This window comes from Aquarana catesbeiana, linkage group LG09 (genome assembly GCF_042186555.1).
Source record: "Aquarana catesbeiana isolate 2022-GZ linkage group LG09, ASM4218655v1, whole genome shotgun sequence".
Taxonomy (NCBI): domain Eukaryota; kingdom Metazoa; phylum Chordata; class Amphibia; order Anura; family Ranidae; genus Aquarana; species Aquarana catesbeiana.
The window spans coordinates 155,806,035-155,832,317 of record NC_133332.1 but is presented as its reverse complement, the minus strand read 5'-3'; the positions used below and the strand labels follow the sequence as shown (position 1 = coordinate 155,832,317).

General features: G+C 41.2%; 1 protein-coding gene across 1 annotated transcript in view; it reads right to left on the bottom strand.

The window, feature by feature from the left end:
* Nucleotides 1–25,171, bottom strand: part of LOC141108071 (circadian locomoter output cycles protein kaput-like) — a 235,251-nt gene extending 210,080 nt beyond the window's left edge. The window contains exon 1 of the mRNA XM_073599292.1: nucleotides 24,783–25,171. The gene's annotated coding sequence lies outside the window, so the exon portion shown is untranslated. The remainder of the gene's footprint in view (nucleotides 1–24,782) is intronic.
* Nucleotides 25,172–26,283: the final 1,112 nt, after the last annotated feature.

The following is a 26,283-nucleotide window of genomic DNA, read 5'->3' as shown; positions in this document are numbered from 1 at the left end:
CTTCCACATCAATATGAACAAACTAAAATAATAAGCCACCTGGCTCCCTTGTTGGCAGCACCGCTGCTCTTCTTACCAGTCCCTCTGACTGTGCTGCCTAGCTCTGTTGGTTCACTTCTCAGATAGCAAGGATAACTTGCCACAAATTTGTGGCAGTGTTGAATTGTAAGTCTGTTAACTTGCTGCACATTTTCACTGGCAAGTTGTACATTTGCAGAACACTTCAAGCACAAGTTCTAGTTGACACTTTTCCAATTTGTAGAAAATTGGCGTGGCAAGTCTCTAGCAAGAGCAAAGTTGCAGTGGTGAGTCTACAGCAAGAGCTCTGCAAGTCTACAACATGAAAATTCCCCCACAGTGACCCCTGTGGTGGGATGACTATTGCACAACATAAGGGAACCAGAACTTGCAGCAGACTTGCAGAATGTTTGCAAAGAAAGTTGATCTGGAGTCATGCAATGCGGACATGTTGCAATTGTGCAACAAATTGTGCAACAAACAAGCCTGGCAAATCTAACAATAGCTTAGCCAGTCATTTTCAAACTTGCAGCTCAATTGATTGCTATCTGGGTTGGCTCTCTTAGTCTTTAGTCGCAGCATCTTGCTGTATGGCCCACATCTGGCCTATAGATTGTTTCTTGGCTTCTGACTGGGGCACCTCTGACCCCTGGGTGAGACCTTCACTCTCCCATAATGGGAGCATTCTCCAACTGGGAGCTCTGAGCTATTCTCAGACCTGAGTATAGAATGACCCTTTACACCTGTGTACTCAGGCATCTAGCAAATCCGGACAGAGGATTGTAAGTTCTGATCCAGAACTGCAGAATTCAAAGAAAGCCAAAAACACAGCTTTCTCTGCTCAGAAATGATAGTCCTGAACCTCGCATTAAACCTAAATGTGAATCCTGTGTCACATTTTCCTATACTCTCATAGTGACAGGGCTTCTCACTGTCACAATAAATATATACACACACACATATATATATATATATATATATATATATATATATATATATATATATATATATATATATATATATATATATATATATATATATATATATATATATATGTGCACCCGTACACTAACACATAGACAAGACTTGTGAGTGTGCAGGGGGACATATGATGGTGAAAACGACATGCTCTAAACATTGCAGCTGTTGGAAGTTAAAACTTCATTCTTAGGGACATCCCAACCATACCTTTCTGGCCTGAACTCATAAATAACTAATTATTCCTTGTCCTAAGGCGGAAACTAAAGTATAAAATGTCACTTAACTGACACAAATATTTTTCTAGAGCTGCATATTTGACACAATAACACAAATATCACACCACCTTTTTCTTCAGATCCAACAAGATGTAAGGAGACATATACAGTGATACCTCAGGTCACAAACTTAATTAGTGAAACTACTCTGGTCACGAATCAAATTGGTTGTGAACCGAGGCAAATTTTACCATAGGGTTCACTGTAAATCAAGTTAATTTGTTCTGAACTTTTTTTTGTTTATATATAAAACGACGAAATGTATGTACAGTACAAAAAAAGGATTTTAAACATATATTACATACGGTCTTTTACATTAAGCTGACGACCTCTTTCATGTGTACATCTAAAAAGAAAACTATAGCACCTCTTTAATCCTTGTTTGAAACCATCCCAAACCCCAATTTAAAAGACTAATCTAGGGTCCAGAAAACAGCACTGTGCATCCAGAAAAAGATCATCTGAGGGTATGATAAAGTAGAATTCATATGAACAGTTTTTCAATGATTCCCAATCAAGTGAGCCCACCCTCATGGTAGTCAGGGGGCAGTAACCCCTATCTGAGTGGACTGGTTCTCCTAAGACTCTCATCTTGCACTGCTCTTCAGTCTAACATCAGTCTAACATCAACAGTATGTAAGGTATTTGAGAGAATGGTAAGGGACTCTATACAGAAATTTGTGACAACCAGCATGGATTTATGAAAGTCTAATATTGTCAGGCCAAATCTTTGTGAGGAAGTAAGCAAGAAGTCGGATGGTGGAAATCCAGGGGACATAATTTATCTAGATTTTCATAAAAATTTCCTCTATAAATGAAGGTCTGTTGGAGTTGATGAAATTGAATGTACCTAAATAGGACCCCGATTACATGAACAGGTCCAGAGAGTAGTGATCAATTATTAATTCTCTGAATTGTCTAAAGTTGTGAGTGGTGTCCCCCAGGGCTCTGTCTTGGAGCCAATGCTGTTCAATTTGTTTATTAACCACTTCAGCCCCGGAAGATTTGGCTGCTCAATGTCCAGAGCACATTTTACAATTTGGCACTGCGCTGCTTTAACTGGTAATTGCACGGTCATGCAAAGTTGTACCCAAACAAAATTTGCGTCCTTTTTCCCCACAAATAGAGCTTTCTTTTGATGGTATTTGATTGCCTCTGCAATTTTTATTTTTTGCGATATAAATGGAAAAAGATCGAAAATTTAAAAAAAAATGACATTTTCTACTTTTTGTTATAAAAAAAAAAATCCACTAAACTCAATTTTATTCATACATTTAGGCCAAAATGTATTCAGCCACATGTCTTTGGTAAAAAAAAATGTCAATAAGCGTATATTTATTGGTTTGCGCAAAAGTTATTGCATCTACAAACTAGGGTACATTTTGTGGAATTTACGCAGCTTTTAGTTTATGACTGCCTATCTCATTTCTTGAGGTGCTAAAATAGCAGGGCAGTACAACCCTCCCCCCCCCCATGACCCGTTTTGGAAAGTAGACACCCCAAGGAAATTGCGGAGAGGCATGTTGAGCCCATTGAATATTACATTTTTTTGTCACAAGTGATTGAAAAATGACAAAAAAATCAAATAAATTACACAAAGTTGTCACTAAATGATATATTGCTCCCACATGCCATGGTTATATGTGGAATTACACCAAAAAATACATTCTGTTGCTTCTCTTGAGTATGGGGATACCACATGTGTGAGACTTTTTGGGAGCCTAGCTGCGTACAGCACCCCGAAAACCAAGCACCATCTTCAGGATAAGGTAAATTTTTGATTTCACTCCTCACTACCTATCACAGTTTCGAAGGCCATAAAATTCCAAGATAGCACAACCCCCCCCCATGACCCCATTTTGGAAAGTAGATACCCCAAGCTATTTGCTGAGAGGCATGTTGAGTCCATGGAATATTTTATATTTTGCCACAAGTTGCAGGAAAATTATAAACTTTTTTTTTCTTTTTTTTGCACAAAGTTGTCACTAAATGATACATTGCTCAAACATGCCATTGGCATATGTGAAATTACACCCCAAAATACATTCTGCTGCTTCTCCTGAGTACGGGCATACCACATGTGTGAGACTTTTTGGGAGTCTAGCCATGTACAGGACCCCGAAAACCAAGCACCGCCTTCAGGCTTTCTAAGGGCGTAAAATGGTGATTTCACTTCCTTACTACTTATCACAGTTTTGGAGGCCATGAAATGTCAAGATAGCACAACCCCCCCCCCCCGCAAATGACCCCATTTTGGAAAGTAGACACCCCAAGCTATTTGCTGAGAGGCATCTTGAGTATTTTGCAGATCTTGCTTTTTGTCACAAAGTTTTGAAAATTGAAAAAAGAAAAAAAAATTATTTTCTTTCTTCATTTTCAAAAACAAATGCAAGCTGCAAAATACTCATCATGCCTCTTAGCAAAGTGTCTGCTTTCCAAAATGGGTTCATTTAGGGGGTTTTGTGCTATCTTGACATTTCATTGCCTCCGTAACTGTGATAGGTAGTGAGGAAGTGAAATCACCATTTTACGCCCTTAGAAAGCCTGAAGGTGGTGACTGGTTTTCGGGGTCCTGTAAATGGCTAGGGTCCCAAAAAAACTCATACATGTGGTATCCCCATACTCAGGAGAAGTAGCAGAATGTATTTTGGGGTGTAATTCCACATATGCCCATGGCATGTTTGATCAATATATCATTTATAGTGACAACTTTGTGCAAAAAAAAGTTTGTAATTTTTCCAAAACGTGTGGCAAAATATAAAATATTCCATGGACTCAACATGCCTATCAGCAAATAGATTGGGGTGTTTACTTTCCAAAAAGGGATCATTTGGGGGGGGGGGGTTGAACTGTCCTGGCATTTTATGCACAACATTAGAAGCTTATGTCACACATCATCAACTCTTCGAACCACTTGAAGACAAAGCCCTTTCTGACACTTTTTGTTTACATGAGAAAATATTTTTTTTTTTGCTAGTAAATTACTTTGAACCCCCAAGCATTATATATTTTTTCAAAGCAAAGGCTCTACAGATTAAAATGGTGGGTGTTGCAATTTTTTTTTTCACACACTATTTGCGCAGCTATTTTTCAAATGCAATTTTTTGGGAAAAAAAACATTTGTTTTAATGTTAATGCACCAAAACACACTATATTGCCCAAATATTTGATGGAATAAAAAAGATGATCTTATGCTGAGTACATGGATACCAAGCACAACATGCTTTAAAATGTGCAGCGGCGACAAACTACATACATTTTTAAAAGCTTTTTAAATCCTTTACAGGTTAATAAATAAATGACAGTAGTTCCGCGCTTAGGAAAAAAGAAGAAAGAACTGCAGCCCCCCTGACACTGAATATCACATAGGTGAAATTCAAATCAACAATTGAACTAAAAAAGGGGAATTGGCGCTGTTCGGCTATATGTGCATTAAATGTTGTTCCTAAATAAATACATATAAAAAAAAAAAAAATTTTATATATATGAAAATAAATTATTATTAAGTGCAACCAATGTGCTCATAGGAGTTAAAAAATGTATATATGCAGAAGCTCCACCAACCAATGCTATGCTTTAAAGTGCAATGTGCTACAAAATATATATATATATGTGTACCCAAAATCACCAAATATTCCAAGTGTAATGAAAAATCTTTGGTACAAACTTGTAAACCATTAAAATAAAATCCCCAACATAAATACGTGAAAAGTCCAATTCATAAACCAAGTAATAAAAAATAAAATATAAAAAACAGTGCTAAAAAAAAGTCTATTGATATGATGAAAAACAAAGTCCCAAAAATTTGTGTGCAGAAAAAATTCCTTGAATGTGTCCCTCTGATGGAAAGACTGTAATCTCAGTGCAGCAGGTGTTCCCCGTCTTCCACTACACCCCCACTCGTGCCCTCACTCACCGGACTGCCCAACCCCTGCAGGGGTGAAAGGCATGCAGACACAATCCAGCGATGATGAACCTGGGAAACGGTCCTCAGCCCAGTGGTGTTAATCCTTCTCCGATGTTGCGATGTCCCCAACATAAAACATCCATATGCAGTAAAAGAGAAAAAACCTCATAGCGTGAATCCGAAAAAAATTGTTCTTTATTGTGTGGAACGATGAAACTATTGTAAAAAACAGGAGCTGACAGCGCTCCACTATCCGGCTCAAAGCCTGGTGGGCGGCGTGGTAAGGCGTGCGTTCCACCGCCCGCCTGCCTTAAACCGGAAGAGCAAAAGACAAGAGGTTGACGTATGCATATCTCCAGGCCACGCCTTACGCGTTTCGTCATCAAGACGTCATCTGAGGCACGAGTGGGGGTGTAGTGGAAGACGGGGAACACCTGCTGCACTGAGATTACAGTCTTTCCATCAGAGGGACACATTCAAGGAATTTTTTCTGCACACGAATTTTTGGGACTTTGTTTTTCATCATATCAATAGACTTTTTTTTAGCACTGTTTTTTATATTTTATTTTTTATTACTTGGTTTATGAATTGGACTTTTCACGTATTTATGTTGGGGATTTTATTCTAATGGTTTACAAGTTTGTACCAAAGATTTTTCATTACACTTGGAATATTTGGTGATTTTGGGTACATATATATATATATATATATATATATATATATATATATATATATATATATATATATATATATATATATATTGTAGCACATTGCACTTTAAAGCATAGCATTGGTTGGTGGAGCTTCTGCATATATACATTTTTTAGCTCCTATGAGCACATTGGTTGCACTTAACAATAAATTATTTTCATATATATAAAATAGTTTTTATTTTTTTATATGTATTTATTTAGGAACAACATTTAATGCACATATAGCCGAACAGCGCCAATTCCCCTTTTTTAGTTCAATTGTAAATCCTTTACAGGTTACCACTTTAGATTTACACAGGTCTATGACTAAAATTACTGCCCTTGATCTGACCTTCGCGGTAATACCTCACATGCATGGTGCAATTGCTGTTTACATATGACACCAGACCGACACTTGCGTTCGCCTTTGCGTGTGAGCACGGGGGGACAGGGGTGCTTTATATTTATTTATTTATTTTTTTATTATATTTTTAAACTGTTCCTTTCATAGTCTCCTTATATTAACATTAATAGTTCTACCTGGAATTAATCCAATTAAATCCAAATTGAAATATATTTGTTTAAACACAGGGACACAACATTTGAAAGTATTTTGGCATCTGTGTTGATGAGGGAATTGGGACAGTAAGAGTTAAAGTATAGAAGGTCTTTGTGCATCTTTAGGAGTAAGTACTTCCTTCAGCAATGAGGGTAGATTGCCAGTTTAATATGCAAAATTATACATACTAAAAACATGTGGAATGAAACGGTCTTTATAATTTCTATACCATTCAGTGGGATAACCATCCAGAAGTTTGGTTTTTGAGAACATAGTTATGACAAGCTCTATTTCCTCTACTGTGAGGGAGCATCTAGGATGCTTATATGATTCAATGAAAGTGTTGTTAAAAAGATTGTACTCCTCCAGTTTTGTATAATCTTTATTTCATTTTGTAGAGAAACATATAAAAGGATATGTCCAACATTTGCATTAGAATAAAATTACTGACCCATCAGGGTCTTGCGTGTGTGAACAGTACGAATAAACAGGTTGATCAGAGAAACAAGTACAACAACAAAAGAAGCGATGTTTATGGGTATTGTGCGAGATGGCCTAGGGGCCTTCACCGGTTAGTAGGTTAAGGAAGGAGCCTTGGGAATAGTGTTATGAACAGCTGTGGAGGTGTGAAGCATAAGGAGAGTATATCGGCCTTCCTGTATGACAACCCTGCCCCTGGTGGTGAGCCAGGGGGTGCTGTCCAAAAAAATATAGTGAAAGTATGGTCCCATGACCTGCGGCCGGGGCAGGGGGGGGCCCAAACAATAGCCTCCATCAAACCTCCCTCTACCCCCTGCACACAGTAGGGATACCAGAAAGCGACACATTATACACTCAGACGGGACGCCCAGTACTCCCTGTAAGTCAGGGGCCCGTCCCGTGAGCATAGAGGCTCTAAGCAGTTATGTCCACCAGCAGCATATCGTTTAGTCCTTTAACCGGCATCAATATAACAAGGGAAGCATATATCCTTTGAGGTGTACAGAAGGAAGAATACTCTTCCAGTTTAAACAAACTGCAATGAGCCCTAAAAGCCTTATTAGGCTTCGTTCACAACTGAACGGTCCGTATTGCAAGTGGAATCGCTGCGATTCTGCCCTGGATACCAGAATTGCTGCAAAATGTAGAATGCTTTTGAAATGCCATTATTTCTTATTGGCACCCCAAACACGGTGCAATTTTGCAGCAATTTGTTGAGACTAGACAGTGCATTTTGAGAGGCAAGTCATAAACCAATAATATAAAATATTGCTGTCCCCCTGTGCGACAATAGAATATTCTGGCTTCAGGGTAGTTCCACCTCCATATAGGAAAAATTTAGTCAGCCAGGTAGTCAAGAAAATAGAGCTAAATGCTACAGGGCATAGTCTATATGCTATCAAAATAACTACAGTGTTCAAGTTTCCCACAGTAAAAATGGGCTCCCAGCAAACTCATAAATTCAGCCTACGAGTTGATTGAGTTCCTGAAGAGTGAAAGGAGTCTACCAGAAAAAGGAAACATTGCATAGAAAGGCCTAAAATGACATATTTCCCCAGTGGACCCAGCCTTATCTCCTCCGCCACAGCACCCAAAGATTTGGAACAAAGAGTAAAAATTCCTCTGAAGTGTGTGGTGTAGGCAGAGTGGTGGGCCTGTACAATACAAGAATTCTTCAAAGATGATACTTTAGAACCCATTAAACACGTTTTCTGAAGTATCATAATATGTGGATTATATCTCTTTAAGTAGTCAAACACTAACAAACCTTTCCTTTTTTTTTTGAGTTCAAGAACATTTCATGAGATTATGTGGACATATTATATGGAGTACAGTATCAAAGAAAATAGGCTTTAACCACAAAAAAAAAGTATTCTGCACAGTACCCAATACACCATTACATAAAACATATGTAAGGCATTTGCTGACTAATACAATAGTTGCCATGGCAATGTTACTAAAGCAAAAGGAAGGTTGAAGGACTCTTCTAAACCTAGAAAGCTGATAAGGTTCTGGGGATCCTTGCTTTGCTTTGTAAATAAGAATAATATTTAAATAATCTTATGAATGTTTTAAATGCTTTTTTATAAATACATATTACTATGTATAGTACTTTGATAAGCTGCTTTGGGTTGCTCATCACAATATTTACTTTTGTGTGGTGTACATGGATATTTATATATGTATGTGTATGTATGAATATATTAAAATGCACAGTCTTTGACTAAACACGAGTCGGGTAGCATACCCTTCGTACTACTATCCTGTCTGGGCATGCACATAAAACTGTGAATAGGGGAAGAAAGTGTTCCTCGTTTACTAAGGACAGCAATATATGATTTCCCAAAACATACAGGCTGAAAAGTAAACTACTGTATTAAAATGTGCTCTAAAAGTGTTTCTTCCCAAATACAAAATGTTCAAAAAACGTCCAATATACTACCTTGGATGAGTGTCTAAACTGTTAGGAAACAGAGAAAAGAGTATCCTCTTCCAAAACAAATTCAGACTCCCATTTTAATCAGCAACAGGTACAGTGCTCTAACCTATCAACAGTCATTTTTCATCCTTCAAACAACTCTAAATGAGTTAAAGGTAAACTCTAGCTTTGAGTGATCGATCTCTCTTCTTCCATTCCCACATTTAATATGCAGGTTGTACAAGAAATCTTTGACTAAAAACAGGAGTTGGGCAGTATACTCTTCAGTGGTGTCACGTTGAGATAGATGCATTATTAGCACCTGAATGGAAGCAAAGACAAAATATATATTTTCTATTTTGGATAGAGTAGAGAGGATGGTTAAAACTGTTGCCAGTTGTTTTTGATATCTGTGTCTAATTAGGAAGATTTCTCTTTACTTCCTGTACTGTAGACTCAACAGGAAGTGAGAGAATGAATTGATCAAAGATAGTTCAATTTGCATGCCACATCCCTAAATCTGGTGTATCAAAAAGGTGTCTGTAGTAACATATGGGACTTTTGAGGCACAACGTTTTAGTGAAATTTGTAACATTTTATTTAATTTCTTTTAAAGAAGTAAATATATAATAAAATACAATTATAAACGGTCATTTTAAACCACTGCAGTGATTTATAGCAAGTCTTTCCGCACCATGCGTTTCATGGACATGGTCCTCTTCATCGGGAGCTAGCACACTTGAATTGCTGCCATCTAAATAGTGACAAAATTGATCTTAAATAATCATACAAATATAGTGCATTTTCATACGTCATGCCATAATTACTCCCCATGGACTGCAATAATGTGTATCCAGATATTCCTCGATGTTCAACCATTGCTGCCGATAAAGAGGACCATGTCCATGAAAAACGCTGAGTGGAAAGACTTGCTATAAATCACTGCAGTGGTTTAAAATGACTGTTTTATATTTGTATTTTATTATATGTTTACTTCTTTAAAAGGAATGAAATAAAATGTTACAAATTTCACTAAAACGTTGTGCCCCAAAAATCCCATATGTTACTACAGACCCCTTTTTGATACACAGGAACTGAGAGAATATCTTTCCAATTTTAGAGAAATACTCTCTTAGCCAGTTGACATGGGAAACAAGCATTACCATTGGAAGACTTCCCCCCTATTCCTATTCTGGTGACAACTTAAAATGTTGGATTTACCCTCAGTTTCAATCCACCCTGGTGTTCAGGACAATTAGAGATGATGAACCTTTCTAACCAGGGACACAGACAGAAATAAAAACCTAACCACTATCCAAATCTAAAAAAATAAAGTTTTGCCTTTCGTTACTGTATACTTTAAGAAAAATGAAAGAAATTACATTAAAAAGAAAAGAGAAGGCTTTCCACAGATAGCATTTAGCATTATGTTGTTTTCTTTTATATGCTGAATCCAGAGTTTAAACTAATTGTCATATTTGGAGTCAGGAGAGATTTTTGTCCCCCCTTTAGGACAAAAAAAAATGGTAGAAATGTGTCTGGGGTTTTATTTGCCTTTCTCTGGATCCACAGAGCAGTGGTTCCTAAAGCAGACCTTGTGGAACCTTACATAGGCCCAAATAAGAGGAAAATATGACGTTCTGCTTGAAATACCCCCAAATATCTACTATTACATTTATTAGTCAGAAAAACACCTTCTCTGCCCCTAATCATAGTTGCCCCCAAACACACATGTGAATGAGGCCTGTGATAATAAAAAATCATCTCAAAATGCCTTGTATCCATCATCTTGTTAATGGAGTGCACATGGCAAAGCAAAAGGATGTTCAATCTTATAAGATGGTGATGACTGAATCTACTTTTATCAGTCTGACTTGCTAAACACGAGATATGGTCACACAGGAACTATAATCCAAATTTCAAAAGGTTCCTAAACTGGCACAGCACAAAAAAAGTATATTTAACAGCTTAAAGTGAAACTAAGAACATAACCTACATTTTGGCAAAGGCCTTACTTTCCCTCCCCAGTCAGGAAATCAGAAGCCTCTATGGAAGCTACAAAAAACCTGCAGAGCTCCCTCTCTGAATACTATCTAGCCAGCTGCATAGACTTATATGGGCTACATACATATACATCATCTAATGGATGGATCAATTGGCAAACCATAGAATTATATGCAGTTGGCTAACACTATCTCAGTACTGTACCCATTCAGCATAGCATAGTAAACAGAACAGGAACATAATGGGCAGGCAACTGGAGGCAATACATACTTAAAATGAATTATGTGCCTCCCTGCAAAACCATATCTATATTCAATATACATATTAAATGTCCTATTATTGTATCCATAGTAAGAGACATGTCCCATTAAACATGCGATGCCCTCCCTGGTCAGTGTCTGGTACATCTCTGGGTCTTCCAGCTGCTATGATAGCAGCTTCTGATCCAAGATCTACATTTTTATATTCTGTTAGTGCTGAGAATGCCAAGGGAACTTTTGTAATGTAAATTAAATTTTCAGTTTACATCTAAAGGAATGTTTCCTTTTCTAAAACATAATACATTTGTAGTACACTTCCTATACTATGAAAGTAGACCGTTAAATCTGATATTTATTCAGAATGAAAGCGTTCAGGTGTTTGTCACGTCTACCATTGATGAAAACATTCATAGTAGAGTACTGTATCGTATTTGCCATCAATTAATACAGAAAGTTTGGAGTTTAAATTATATTGGCTAACTTAAAATTATATTAAAGGTGCTCTTTTTTAAAACAAAACAAAAAATAGCAAATATGTCATACTCACCTGCTCTGTGCAGTGGTTTTGCACCAAGCTGCCCCAATCCTCCTTTTCTCGTATCCCTAGCCAATGCTCTTAGCTCTTCCTTCCTGCTGAGTGCACCCACAGTAAGCAGCTTGCAAAGGGGGCACCCAAGCAGGTTTGTTCCCGAGCCGTAGCTCTGCGTGTCCATTCACATACAGAGCCGCGACTTGGCCCTACCCCCTCACTCCTCATTGGCTCACTGGCTGTGATTAACTCCTCCAGCTGTCTCAGCCAAAGAGGAGAGGGAGTACCAGGGCAGCCGATACTCTTGTGCACAAAGCTGGATTGGGAGAGGACTCAGCTGAGTAATGGGGGTTTGTGGGGAGAGCAGCACACAGAAGATGAAAAACCTTCAGCCTTTACAACAACTTTAACCAGTTGCTGCCCGCCCACATTCAAATGATGGAGGCACGGCGCGGCTCTCGTTCTGGGGGCGCGCATTGCGGCGATCCTGGACGCACCATGTTGCTAGGACACAGCACGACCCCGATCTCTTTAACCATGTGATCGGCTGTGTCTAATCACAGCCGGTCACATGTAAATACAGGAAGTGCCGGTAATTGTCTCTCATCGCCTCACACTGACAGAGTGTGTGGCGAGGAGAGCCGATCAGCGGCATCTCCTTGCAGGGGACAACAAGACATGTAATCAGGGCACTGATCATCAGTGCCCTGATTACACTTAGGTGCCACCAGTGCCAGCAATCAGTGCCCACCAGTGCCAGCAATCAGCGTCCACCAGTGCCACCAATCAGTGCTCTTTAGTGATGCCAGTCAGTGCTGGCTTTCAATGCCCATCAGTGCCGCCCATCAATGGCCATCAGTGCTGCCCATCAGTGCCACCCATCAATGTCTATCCATCAGTGCTGCCCATTAGTGGCGGCTATCAGTGCCCACCAGTGTTGCCTATCAGTGCCACCTATCAATGCCCACTGGTGCCACCTATCAGTCTCCATCAGTGCCACCCATCAATGCTCATCAGTGCCACCTATCAGTACCCATAAGTGCGGCATATTAGTGCCTCCTCATCAGTTCCACCTAATCAGTGCCCATATATGCCACCTCATCAGTGCCCATCAGTGCAGCCTATCATTGCCCATCAGTGCACATCAGTGAAGGAGGAAACTGACTTATTTACAAAATTTACTGACAGAAACTAAGAAACTTTTTTTTTTTTCAAAATGTTCTGTCTTTTTTTTTTTTTAGTAAAAAATAAAAAAAACAGCCAGTGATTAAATACCACCATAATAAAGCTCTATTTGTGTGAAGAAAATGATAAAACTTTCACATGGTTACACCATGTAGCATGACCGCGCAATTGTCATTCAAATATATTTACATATACATATTGAGGTGGTTAATCTAGTTGCCTTTATCTACAGTCTGTCCAGCTGAGGTGACATCAACATCAACCTATGATTATGAACCCTTATAAAAAGTGGGAAGCAAGCACAAAAGCTAAATCATGTTACTGTTAGAATATTATTATTTATTAGCTCTTCCCTCCTGCTGAGTGCCCCCACAGCAAGCAGCTTGCAAAGGGGGCACCTAAGCAAGTTTGTTCTCGAGCCGTGACTCTGCATGTCCACTCACACACAGAGCTGCGGGTCCCCCCCCCTCTCCTCATTGGCTCACTGGCTGTGATTGCCAATGGCTCCCACTGCTGTCTCCAATAAGGAGAGAGAGTCCCTGGAGAGCCGAGGCTCTTGTGCACATTGCTGGATCAAGATGGCTCAGTTGAGTATTGGGGGGCTGGGGGTGCTGCTGCACAGAGGAGGTTTTTTTACCTTCATGTATAGAATGCATGAAGGTAAAAAACCTTCAGCCTTTAGAACCACTTTAAGTTATTGATGCATTTGGGATGTCTTATATCACTTCTTCAGGCTTTATACATTTAAAATGTAAAAACCCCAAAGAAGGGATCCAAGAAATCTCGAAAGCTTACATCCTTAGTCTTTAAAGCAAACAATTAATGGGAAATCAGTAAACTCAACGGTCAAGTACCAACATCAGTCAAGGTGAGATTAACCGCTTGCTGACCAGCCGCCGCAGTTTTACTGCGGCAGAATGGTACGGCTGGGCGGAACGACATTACCTTACGTTGCTTTGACTTTTGGCCACTAGGGGCACAAGCGTGCCCGCAGCATGTGCCGAAGCCGATGTGAGTGCCTGTCGGGCGTGATGACCGCCGGGTACACGCGATCGCTTGTGACCGAGCGAGAACCGGGATCTGTGTGTTTGTGAACACACAGATCCCGGTTCTTTCAGGGAAGTACAGACAGATCGTGTGTTCATACTAAGTATGAACACCGATCTCTCTCTCCTCCTGGACAGTCCCATCCCCCCTACAGTTAGAACACACATAGGGAACACAGTTACCCCTTGATCGCCCCCTAGTGTTAACCCCTTCCCTGCCAGTGACATTTATACAGTAATCAGTGCATTTTTATAGCACTGATCACTGTAAAATTGTCAATGGTCCCAAAATAGTGTTAAAAGTGTCAAATTTGTCCGCCACAATATCACAGTCCCGATAAAAATCGCAGATCGCTGCCATTACTAGTAAAAAAAAAAAAAAATAATAAAAATGCCATAAATCTATCCCTTATTTTGTAGACGCTATAACTTTTGCGCAAACCAATCAATATACGCTTATTGCGTTTTTTTTTTACCAAAAATATGTAGAAGAATACATATCGGCCTAAACTAAGGAAAATTTTTGTTTTTTTGATAAAAAATGTGGGATATTTATTATAGCAAAAAGTAAAAGATATTGTGTTTTTTTCAAAATTGTCGATCTTCTTTTGTTTATAGCGCAAAAAATAAAAACTGCAGAGGCAAACAAATACCACCAAAAGAAATCTCTATTTGTGGGAAAAAGGGACGTCAATTTTGTTTGGGTACAGCGTCGCATGACCGCACAATTGTCAGTTAAAGCAACGCAGTGCTGTCAGTGCCGTATCGCAAAAAATGGCCTGGTCATTGAGCAGCCAAATCTTCCGCGGCTGAAGTGGTTAAAGCTTAAGTGCAGCCGAAAAATGAAAATTCAACACAGGGTACATGACTTACAGTCAGTAGGATGTGTCCTTTGTGCTAATGCCTCTTCTGTTAGGCGAAATCCTCCTCCTTTCATGCCAAACCCCCCCCCCCCATTATATTCTTTTATATTCTTCCAGTGCGGCAGGGGTTAAAAGAACAGTGGGAGCTGTGACAGGCTCTTATCAGGAGTGCCCACTCTTTCCACTCAGCTGCTTCATTTACAGAAGCTGTAGTACAGCTTCTATGAATAGACAGGGTCTATGAATGGAAAAGCAGACCTTTCAATCATCTGCCCTTCCTCCATTTGGGATCACATGTCATTCATTGAAGTTGTAGTATCCGCTTCTATGAATGGCGGAGCTGGGCAAAAAAGGGAGGGCATAGTCGGGCACACTTGATGAAAGAATGTGAGAGCTCCAACAGTGATATATACTGCTTCCCGCCCAGGCCATTGTAAAATGACGCCCGAGAGGGAGCCCTATTGTTCTGGGTGGACGCCACATGACATCCTTCTCAGAACGCGTCAGTGTGATCTGTCACCCACTGTGTCCACCGGACAAATCACAGCAGGTCCCATGACAATTGTAAACAATGAATGGCTTCCATTCATGCCATTCATTGTGTACAATTGTGTTGCTAGCTGTGATTGGTCACAGTGATCACATTGTACAGACAGGGACAATTACAGCCCATCTGTAGCATGTGATTAGCTGTGGCCAATCACAACAATACACACTGGACTAACCTATTTTATTCAGTAAAAATGCTAGCTTATAGCAGTGAAGTTCATTGCCATACAGGACTTTCAACCTTAAAATAACTTTAGGAGTCACAGACAGTAATATGCAAAAAGCAGCACAAAAGTATCTATTAATTGTTCGCCCAACAAAAGGAATAAGCTGGCATTTATTTTATTTGAGGTAAGGTGAGCACACCTTAGGAATGGCCGTTACACCCAGCTGCGTCATGCCAAGCAGCCTGACATGACAGCACGGGCAGAGAGGCTGCATACCTAAGCGGCATGCCCATTGCTTTCAGGCTGTATTAATGCCAATCCACCCAAAAGATAAAAAGGGGCTTCCATGTCATCCTCAGTCCAGAAAAAATGACGTCTGGTACATGAAGACACAATAAAATAACTCTTGTAAGGTCCATTCAGGAAAATTTTAAACACATTTTGTAACTAGGAACAACAGATAACAATCCCAAAGATAATACTGCGGGTAATGTCAGAGCACAGCTTTACAGAACAGAAGGGTGGAAATAACTTTGCTTCCTAAATTAATGCTGCCCTTGTCAAGATTTGGGCACCTTCTATTACAGGAAACCTTACATGGGAGAAATATGAAGGATACCATTTCCCGCTTCTCATTCTGAAAATGCCAGTTGCCTGGCTGTCACACTGAACCCTCTGGCTCTCAGCAACTATCCCAGAAGATTAAGACTTCTGACTCTACTCTGACTTTTTTGAATTGTGTACTTCTGGGTCAGTCATTTACAGTACTTAAGTCAGCATAATAGCCAGGCAGCATTACGCTGGAGGTCAGCAATGGTATCTCCTAGTGGACAAAAACTCAAAGTTTAGAAAAATAGTAATCCAATAGGTGGAGGGTGCACAGGGGGTCCTAAAGTTTCCCGAACACAGCAGCCTGCTGAAAGTGAGCAGCGGTGGAGGAATGACACATCACTGATTCAGGCAGTGAGGGAGTGCCTCCACAGGATAATCAAAGTTAATTGACAGAAAACTGTCGCTGGCAACAGTTGCCTGTCAGACATGGGCTTTATGCAGAATGACAGCACCCACACAGAAGTCTGTTTTAAAGCCCAACTCCAGGCAACTAAAAAAAGATATAACATGAATAAAGGCCCTGCTTCCTGAAGATGCAATCAGCGAAACTAGTCAAGGCTCTACGGGTTTTGTCACTTCCTGCTCCAGTGTGATGTCACCTCTGGCCCAAACTTCCGGCTGTTGGAACTCACGTGGGTTACCAAGCAGTACAGTTGTGCTGGTTGACAGAAAGGCTGTTTACATTGGTGCCGAGTCTGAGCACAAAAACAAGCGAGTGCTATATTCTGCCTTTGTGTACACCTGGGACAATAAATACTACACAATAACTACTTCCCTGGTTTGATGTTGTCGTGTGAATACTGAAGAATTAGGGGGAGTTTGAAGACCATCTGATGTATGGTGTCATCGATCTGGAGGATTTATCCCATTGCGCTTGTTGACCTTTAGTAACATAGAAGTCGCTGGATTGATGGTGAGTGCGGATTTTTCACAGTGGCTTGTGATTTATGGCTGCACAGTTGGAAGACCATTTAATGGCACATGCAAGATTTACATGCGTAGTGATGGATCACAATGCACTTCTATAGACTTTTTCATAATTTTCATATCATTTTCACTGTGTTTCAGTTTTTATGATTGTTGTTTTTTTTTATATTTATGGGTGATAGCTCCTTGCTTTCTTTTTTTGAATTGCTTGTTTAGGTCTAGGGGAGTAAAAAAAGACTTACTTACTTGATCCCTACTCTTCCCTGCAGCTAGGCAGGTTCCTGCAGCTTCTTCCTCCCCACCTTCTAGTGATCTAGGGTCCTGACGTCATGGCCAAAGCAGGGTCCACAGCCCTGCATTGGATGTAATGCCACCAAATAACAGTCCACCACTGGAATTTGGGGCAGCAGCATCTGCCGAGGGAGTGAAGGATCGGATGAGTTAAACTCTCCTCTCTCCAAAACAAAATGAACAACTAACGCTTGCAAAGCAGGCAAATCCCAATTGCAAAGGTTAATTTAAAGTTTTCCTGGCATTGGGCTTTAAAGTGGTTTAAAACCCTTACGTATACCCAGTGCAACCATCTCTTCTCTACAGTCTCCCAAAACACACATTTTACACAGCATCTCTCAAAAAACGTTAGCTGTAACTGCTTAACTGCTTCCCACCCACGCCATTGTAAAAATGATGGGTGGGTGGGAGCCCTATTGTTCTAGGAGGATGTCATATGACATCCTCCCGAGAACAGGCTGTGCTCCAGAATGATCGGTCACCCGCTGACACAGCAGATGACCAATCAGTGTAACCGACCACTGCTAATACCATGTGATCGCTGTGACCAATTACAGCAGATCACATGACAGTTGTAAACAATGAATGCCTTCCTTTCATGCCATTCATTGTATACAATTGTGTTGCTAGCTGTGATTGGTCACAGTGATCACATGGTACAGACAGGGCCAATCACAGCCCATTTGTACATGTGATTAGCTGTGGACAATCACAGCTATTCACAATACACAAGGGTTGATTTACTAAAGCCAAATAGACTGTGTACTTTGCAAAGTCCAATTGCGCTCCATAATTTAGTAAATAAGGTAAAGGTCCACTTTGCAAAGAACACCCAATCACGTGCCTGGAAAAAAAAATGCATTTTTGCTTGCACATGATTGGATAAAAGAAGTCATCAGAGCTTCTGCTCATTTACTAAGCTCTGGAGCATCTGCACTTGCAGAGTGCAGCTGCACCTTGCAAAGTGCGCAGTCTATTTGCCTTTAGTAAATTAACCCCACAGTGTCTACACACTGTAATTCAGTAAAAATATTTGCTTAAAGCAGTGAATGCTCCCCAACAGAAGACAAGATAAAAATGTGCACATCTTCCAGACTTGTGCAGTAATGCAGTGTGAAACTTTGCCTCTGTGCAGCAGCTTCCTGTAATAAAGACTGGTCACTGCTGCTTCCTCTCCTTGTGCAGGGTGGCTGGCCTTGTCTCCGCCCCCTCATTTAGATTTTTTGCAGGCAGCCTGTAGTGGGTGGAGCCAACTGGGTTCCTCCCACAGCTCTGCTCTCTGCACAGACTATCTGCAGCACAGTGAAGGTGTTACTGCTTTTTCTTTATAAAGTAATATCTGGGCTTGCAAAGGTATTTGGTATATATTGAGAAATATATCTAAATTAAATTGTTTGTCCACAGAGTTCAGTGTTACTTTTTTCTGACATACATATCCACTATAAAAATGCAGGATTAAATTGAGTACCAGGCAACTAGCATTTTCAGAAAGGTCAGCAATGAGACCCCTACAATTCCCACCACACAAGCTTCCTTTATATTATTTAAAGTACCAAACACATTTTGTTATTGTTTATAAAGATGAATGGAAAATATCTCTAAATTAACAATAAAAGCAACACAACAGCGATAGTGAAAGGATTACTGATTTTCCCACTAAGGCCTCATGGCTATGGGTGGTCTGACCCATCAGCATCAAATCCGGGTGTTTCTCTGGTGCCCAAGAGGCACAGGGGCAGTGCCAACCCGCAGCCTGTAAAAATCTATGACAGGCTGAACTACAAGGTGGCTGGATGGTGTATGGAGCAGTACTCATGTTTGGGGCTGTGTGAAATCGAAGACTTATGCCCCCAACAGAATTCCAGTTTTCACATTTTTCTGATCAGATGTTCCGAAACTGAAATCAGATTGGCTATTACAGATTAACCGAACACATTATAACTGAGCTTCCAGAATGACATCATGAAACCACCATGAAACCAGGCGGGAAAGGTTTTCACCAAACCACAGGAAGATACAAATTACTAGATAAAGCTCTTACTAGATAGAGTTCTTGGTGAAGACTGGACAACTAAGAGAATCAAGGAGAATCAATTATTTTTGTAGAACATCTGAAAACCAGAAATATCCTGTAGATTGGTTTAATCTACAGGATGTTTCTGGTTTTCAGATGTTCTACAAAAATAATTGATACAGCTACTTGTATAACTGGAACAAGTTAAAAGCAGTTTCAGAAGCCACTAAAAAAGGAGCTTCAGTCACTTTTTAAAAATGAAAAGTTAGCAGCTACAAAAACTGTAGCTGTTTTTCATTAAACAGACACTCACCTGTCCAAAGATCCAGCACCGCCCTCACCCGGATCAATTTTTCACCAGTCTTCGGGTCCCCGGTGCCGCCATGTTAACTGTGGGCAGCCGGCTTTGACTCATTACAGCTTTACAGCCCGATTTCCACTGCGCATGCGCATGCCGCACTGCACTTTTTGAATGGTCCCCCAGCCTTCTGGGACCTCTAAGTTTTCCCAGAAGGTTACAGGAAGGTCGACTGCAAGCATTTCTCAACAAGTTCAGAATGAGTCTGTCCCAGTAATAAGGCTAAAGCCCCGTACACAAACGGGCCGATTGTTGGTTCAAAAAGCAACGGGCGACATTTGACCCGTGTATATGGCAGTCAGTCCAACAGAAGTCGACCGTACAGTAAGTTCACCTTTTGCACCACTGCACCCATGACAGAGGTTCTTCTCCCCCACAACTGCTATCACGTTTAAATATGGTGCAGCTGTGCAGGGCTCTGCCCGCACAAGTGTGTCATTCATTCACAGGGATCTGTGAATGAATGAACTACTAGTCCTGTCTGCCACCTTCGCTGACAGACTTGTAGTTCTCTATAGACTACGAGTGTGGTACTTAATGCACTCCTAGTCCATTGAATCTTCATTCAGCTCTCTAACTGACAATCTTTACAGAGGAGTAGGCAGAGAGCTGGAGGTAGTGTTTGCAGGAGCTTGACACTGTACCTGTGAACCACTGATCATGGATGTAATGCTTTTCAGGCTCTTATAAATAAATAAATGCACATTTTTTTCTGCAAAAGTGAGCCTAGCCTTTAAAGTGACACTAAACTCTAGTTAAAAAAAATCCATTCTCTGATAAAAAAAGATAAAAAAATCTTTTGGGTGCAGCTCCCCCCCACCTCCTTATACTTAGCTGAGCCCCATCTCGATCCAGCAATTTGCACCGGCTCTCCTGGCTCTCTCTCTCCTCACTGGCTCACACAGCACTGGGAGCCATTGGCTCCTGCTGCTGTCAATCACAGCCACTGAGCCAATGAGGAGAAAGTGGGGCCTCGGTCTGTGTGTGCATGGACACACAGAGAGCGTGGCTTGGGAGAGAGCCTGCTTGAGTTCCCCATAGCAAGAGGCTTGCTATTGGGGGAAATCTGCAGGGTGAAGAAGCAGTATGGCACAACTGAAAACCTACCAAGACATGGCCATCCACCTAAACTGACAGGCCGGGCAAGTAGAGCATTAATCAGAGAAGCAGCCAAGAGGCCCATGGTAACTCTGGAGGAGCTGCAGAGATCACAGCTCAGATAGGAGAATCTGTCCACAGGACAACTATTAGTTGTGCACTCCACAAATCTGGCCTTTATGAAAGAGTGCCAAGAAGAAAACCATTGTTGAAAAAGCCATAAGAAGTCTAGTTTGCAATTTGTGAGAAGCCATGTGGGGGACACAGCAAACATGTGGAAGAAGGTGCTCTGGTCAGATGAGACCAAAATTGAACTTTTTGGCCTAAAAGCAAAACAATATGTGTGGCAGAAAACTAACACTGCACATTACTCTGAGGACTCCATCCCCACCATGAAATGGTGGCAGCAGCATCATGTTGTGGGGATGCTTTTTATCAGCAGGGACAGGGAAGCTGGTCAGAGTTGATGGGAAGATGGATGGAGCCAAATACAGGGCAATCTTAGAAGAAAACCTATTAGAGTCTGCAAAAGACTTGAGACTGGAGTGGAGGTTCATCTTCCAGCAGGACAACTACCCTAAACATACAGCCAGAGCTACAATGGAATGGTTTAGATAAAAGCATATTCATGTGTTAAAATGGCCCAGTCAAAGTCCAGACCTAAACCAAATTGAGAATCGGTGGCAAGACTTGAAAATTGCTGTTCATAGACGCTTTCCATCTAATCTGACAAAGCTTGAGTTATTCTGCAAAGAAGTATGGGCAATAATTTCACGCTCTAGATGTGCAAAGCTGGTAGAGACATCCCCAAAAACACTTGCAGCTGTAATTGCAGTGGTTCTACAAAGTATTGACTCAGGGGGGCTGAATACACACGCCACACTTTTCACATATTTATTTGTAAAAAAATTTGAAAACCATTTACCATTTTCCTTCCACTTCACAATTATGAGCCACTTTGTGTTGGTCTATCATTTATAAGCCCAATAAAATACATTTACGTTTTTAGTTGTAACATGACAAAATGTTATACATTTCAAGGGGTATGAATAAGTACACAGAGTAAAGCTAGAACTCTTTATCTCTATAAGCTAGTATTGAAGCAAGAGGATTAGCATGCCAGCCAGGCAGCTAGCATTTGCAAAATGAGAAGTTGGCAATAGTAACTTCCATTATTCATTCAGGAAATGTTTCCTTTAAGGCCGCTTTCAGCGGGGGATCTGAGCAGGCGGATTTCGGGTCCATGTCTGATTGGCTGATGCAGGGCAGACAAGGACACGTTCTGCTGTTCTCTATGGGTGGTCAGATGGATACGAACCGCCTTTCTGTTTCCATCCAAATGTCATACGCTCCGCCAGACAGATGGGAAAAGGAATCCCCATCCATCTGTGTTTAGCAGACAGGATGAATGGTCCGATTGGGTCGGCCTGAAAAACTGACAGGTGGACCCAATCAGTTTGTCAGTGTGAAAGGGGCCTAAAGGGGAATCACTTTACAAGTGTATATTGTATAACCCAATACAAGAAGTGCCTCAAGTGGGGCCCCTGATATCACCAAATGACCACACATTATATTCAACACATAAAATGCTAAAGAAAGCTCTCAGAGACTGCAGACATGCAACAGGAGATGGTCAAGGACTACAGGCATGCTACAAGAGATGGTTAGAGACTGTAAATATTCTATAGGTGATGCTGGAGACTGGAGGCAAGCTTCAGGAGACATAAACTAGTGGCACATTACATTAGACTGCTAGAGATTACAAAAATAGAGAAACACAGATTACTATCTCTAGTGGCCCCAAGGGCCACACAAAAGGAACCCTGGGGTGCCTTGAGGTTTCTTCAAGGGTGCCTTGGCAAAATGCCTAAAAAATGCCCAAAAATTGTAAACAAGCCAGAGGGTGGATCATGCCTGCCTTTTAGTTACACAAAGCCACAGGTTTTCATTGTGCACCAATATGACCTTCTAGCCGCCGGCGTCCTAACAACCAATGATATCAGTTGATAAGGAGGATATCGGTCGTCTGCACAGCATCCTTGTATGATTCTCCCCTGCCCCTCTCCGTCAGCACTGAGGTCACATTAGCTAAGTGATGGAGAAAAACTGAGGAAGAAGAGAAACACTGGAACACTATTCAGTGCCAATGTGCATAAGTGTATTTGATTTGGAAGAATAAAACACCTCCAACGTTGGGTGTCCTGCAGGTGTGGATATTGATGCATTATGTTAAACTATTATGCCGCGTATACACGAGCGGACTTTACGGCAGACTTGGACGGCGTACTGGATTTCGTCGGACAATTCGATCGTGTGTGGGCTCCAGCGGACTTTGCTCATAAGTTGGACGGACTTAGATTTGAAACATGTTTTAAATCAATCCGTCGAAATCGAGTCCGGTTGAAAAGTCCGCTCGTCTGTATGCTAGTTCGACGGACAAAAAGCCACGCTAGGGCAGCTATTGGCTACTGGCTATGAACTTCCTTGTTTTAATCCGGTCGTACGTCATCACGTACGAATTCGACAGACTTTGGTGGATTGTGTGTAGGCAAGTCCGTTCATTCAGAAAGTCCGTCGTAAAGTACGTCGAAAAGTCCGCCGGGCAAAGTCTGCCGTAAAGTCCGCTCGTGTGTACGCGGCATTAGAATAGCTTTTTAAATTTTAGGATGAGATGCCTGGAGACTGTCCATAATTTTAGAAGGTGTCTTGAGATTGTCCATAATTTTAAAGGGTGCCTTGACTGAAAAAGGGTTGAGACATAAAAAACTAAACTACCCACTATACCATAATACATAATATCTCCTGTGTGCCCTTTGTTTTCAGGTTATGTGATTTGAGAGCTGGCACTGCAATTAAAATCAGGTACACCGCCAAGTAGAACAGCACTATTTCACAACACCAACAAAGCAATCTGTTCACATCTTTTACAGACTTGCCTAATAATAAACTGGAACTAACTCGACTAATTAAAGCAATATTTAAATTCATGCCAGGATATAGGAATGAAGTCCACAGAGGTGTATTTCCCAACAAAAGAAAATCTGTCATAAAACCGAAGATCCACACCATGTTCAAACCCAATGAAAGTTCCCTCCCTGTCCTTCTCTATGTAGGAGGCACGGCCACTTCTCACCAACTTGACATTCGACTATTTCGAAAACTTTCTCCAAACCAACTTTCAGCTTTGCACTGGACTCACAGCACTGATTCCTCTGTACTAGACTACTCACTTCACCCGTATTATTTAGTACATAGATGGTTGCCAAGTGCTTAAGAAAAAAAAAAAAAAAAAAAGGATTCTGGATTGCCAAACTTTCCACAATAATTTCTAAGATCAAAGTAATGTTTTGAATATTTGGCATTTGGATACATCTGATGGAACGATATTGCGTTTGTTGGGTTTTGTGAATTCTTCCTACTCCTGCTTTCTCAGTTAAGTCATATATGTACCAAATATATAAGATTCAAATATAGACAGTGTGTGTGTGTGTATGTATGTATGTATGTATATATATATATATATATACACACACACACACATACGCAATGTACTTCATTTTGAGTAGTTTACTGCCCTATGCTTAAAACAAAAGTAAAACAGGCTCTTCTTTTTCCAGCCATTGCAATGCAATGTGTGAAAACACAGGTAAACGCACCGCAACACACATAGACACAAGAGTCCGAACAATCCATTGAAGTTTCCTTTACAAATAAAGCTTACTGAAAATGAAACAAAACTACTAAAACAAGAAAAAAAGTATTACAATGCACCGCAGCACATTCCAACGCAACACAATGCACATGCGTTTAAATGCACTACACGCGCACATTGTAGTGTGAATGGAAAATAACACATTTTCAAAAAGTATTGCAGCTCATGCTAAAATGTGACGCGATGCATGTCAACGCACGTGCGTTTACACGCGCTCAGTGCCCACGTTGCGGTGTGAACGGACTCTTAAAGGGCTATTATCACATTCTATAAGTAATGTCTTATATGGCAGAATACACTTGTTTAACCCATGACTGCCCAGCTCCTGTATACCTACCTTGTTATATCAGAAGTGGTGAGTGTGTGCCATGCCAGGAGCCCGGGACAGTACTGATCCTGATGATTACATCCAACAGCCAGAAAACCAGAAAACCAAACCTCAACATGTCATCATGACTCGGGAACCCCCCTAAAAAAGTATCCAGCAAACAGAATCCACAGCGATGGGAGTAATTGCAGCGCTCCCCTGGATCACCTGTGCCCAGTGTCAAAGGCTGGCACCTCTCCGGGTACACTTGGCTAGGGCAGCGCTGCCGGTTGCTTGTGTAATTGTGATGATCCAGCTCCTCCTTCCCGGCCTGTGTACGGGGAAGAGGGAGTGAGAGCTGGAGAGAGAGAGAGAGGGAGAGGGAGAGGCGGCACACAGAGCAACTACTGCAGAAACTAGGTCACCCACTACACACAGCACAGCCTGATCATTAGAGAGCCGGCTAATGGTGGCACACTGCCGCCTGCACCGATCTCCCTCTGCCCCGATCTCCCTCTTCCCTGATCTCCCTCTGCCCCGATCTTCCTCTGCCCCGATCTCCCTCTGCTTACCCCGATCTCCCTCTTCCCTGATCTCCCTCTGCCCCGATCTCCCTCTGCCCCGATCTTCCTCTGCCCCGATCTCCCTCTGCTTACCCCGATCTCCCTCTTCCCTGATCTCCCTCTGCTTGCCCCGATCTCCCTCTGTCCCGATCTCCCTCTGCCCCGATCTCCCTCTGCTTGCCCCGATCTCCCTCTGCTTGCCCCGATCTTCCTCTGGCCCGATCTTCCTCTGCTTGCCCCGACCTCCCTCAGCCCACCGATCACTCCGCACCTTCCACCTCTCCCCATACACCTCCAATGTCCGGAGTGAGGGGGAGTTCTGCACGGGTCTTCCATCAATCCTTCCCAAACTTTTTATTCCAGAACCTTTCAAATAATTTCCAGGTCTCCGGGAACCCCTACTAACATGACATGTACAGTTTAGGGGGCATTAGGCGGCATGCACACCTGAGCATCACGTTTTTGTATTTATTTATTTTTTGCTGCTTTCATTACAGTGTTTGAGCTTCAGGTATTTTTGTATTAATCTATAACCTAAACAGTTTCATCTGTGACACCTTTTGTTTGCTGCGTGGGCATGTCAGCTTAAAAACGCACACCAAAAACACGCATTTTTGCGCACACCAGTGCAATTATATGGGACTTGAAATGCCCCAAAATGCACCAATCTACCCAAATTGAGTTACAAAAAGTAAAACCTTGGATTGTGAGTTTAATTCGTTCCGGAAGCATGCTTATAATCCAAAGCACTTGTATATCAAAGCGAATTTCCCCATAAGAACTAATGGAAACGCAAATGATTCGTTCCACAACCATTTATTCAAAAATCCTTTAGTTTATAGTCCAAAAAGATTATAGCAATGTGATAGGTTGTGTAACTATAAAATGTTCATTCACAAATGGCAGCCCCCACACAGGGATTAGAAGTAAAATCCAGTAGGAGCTACAGAGTATAAAAGAGAAGAGAG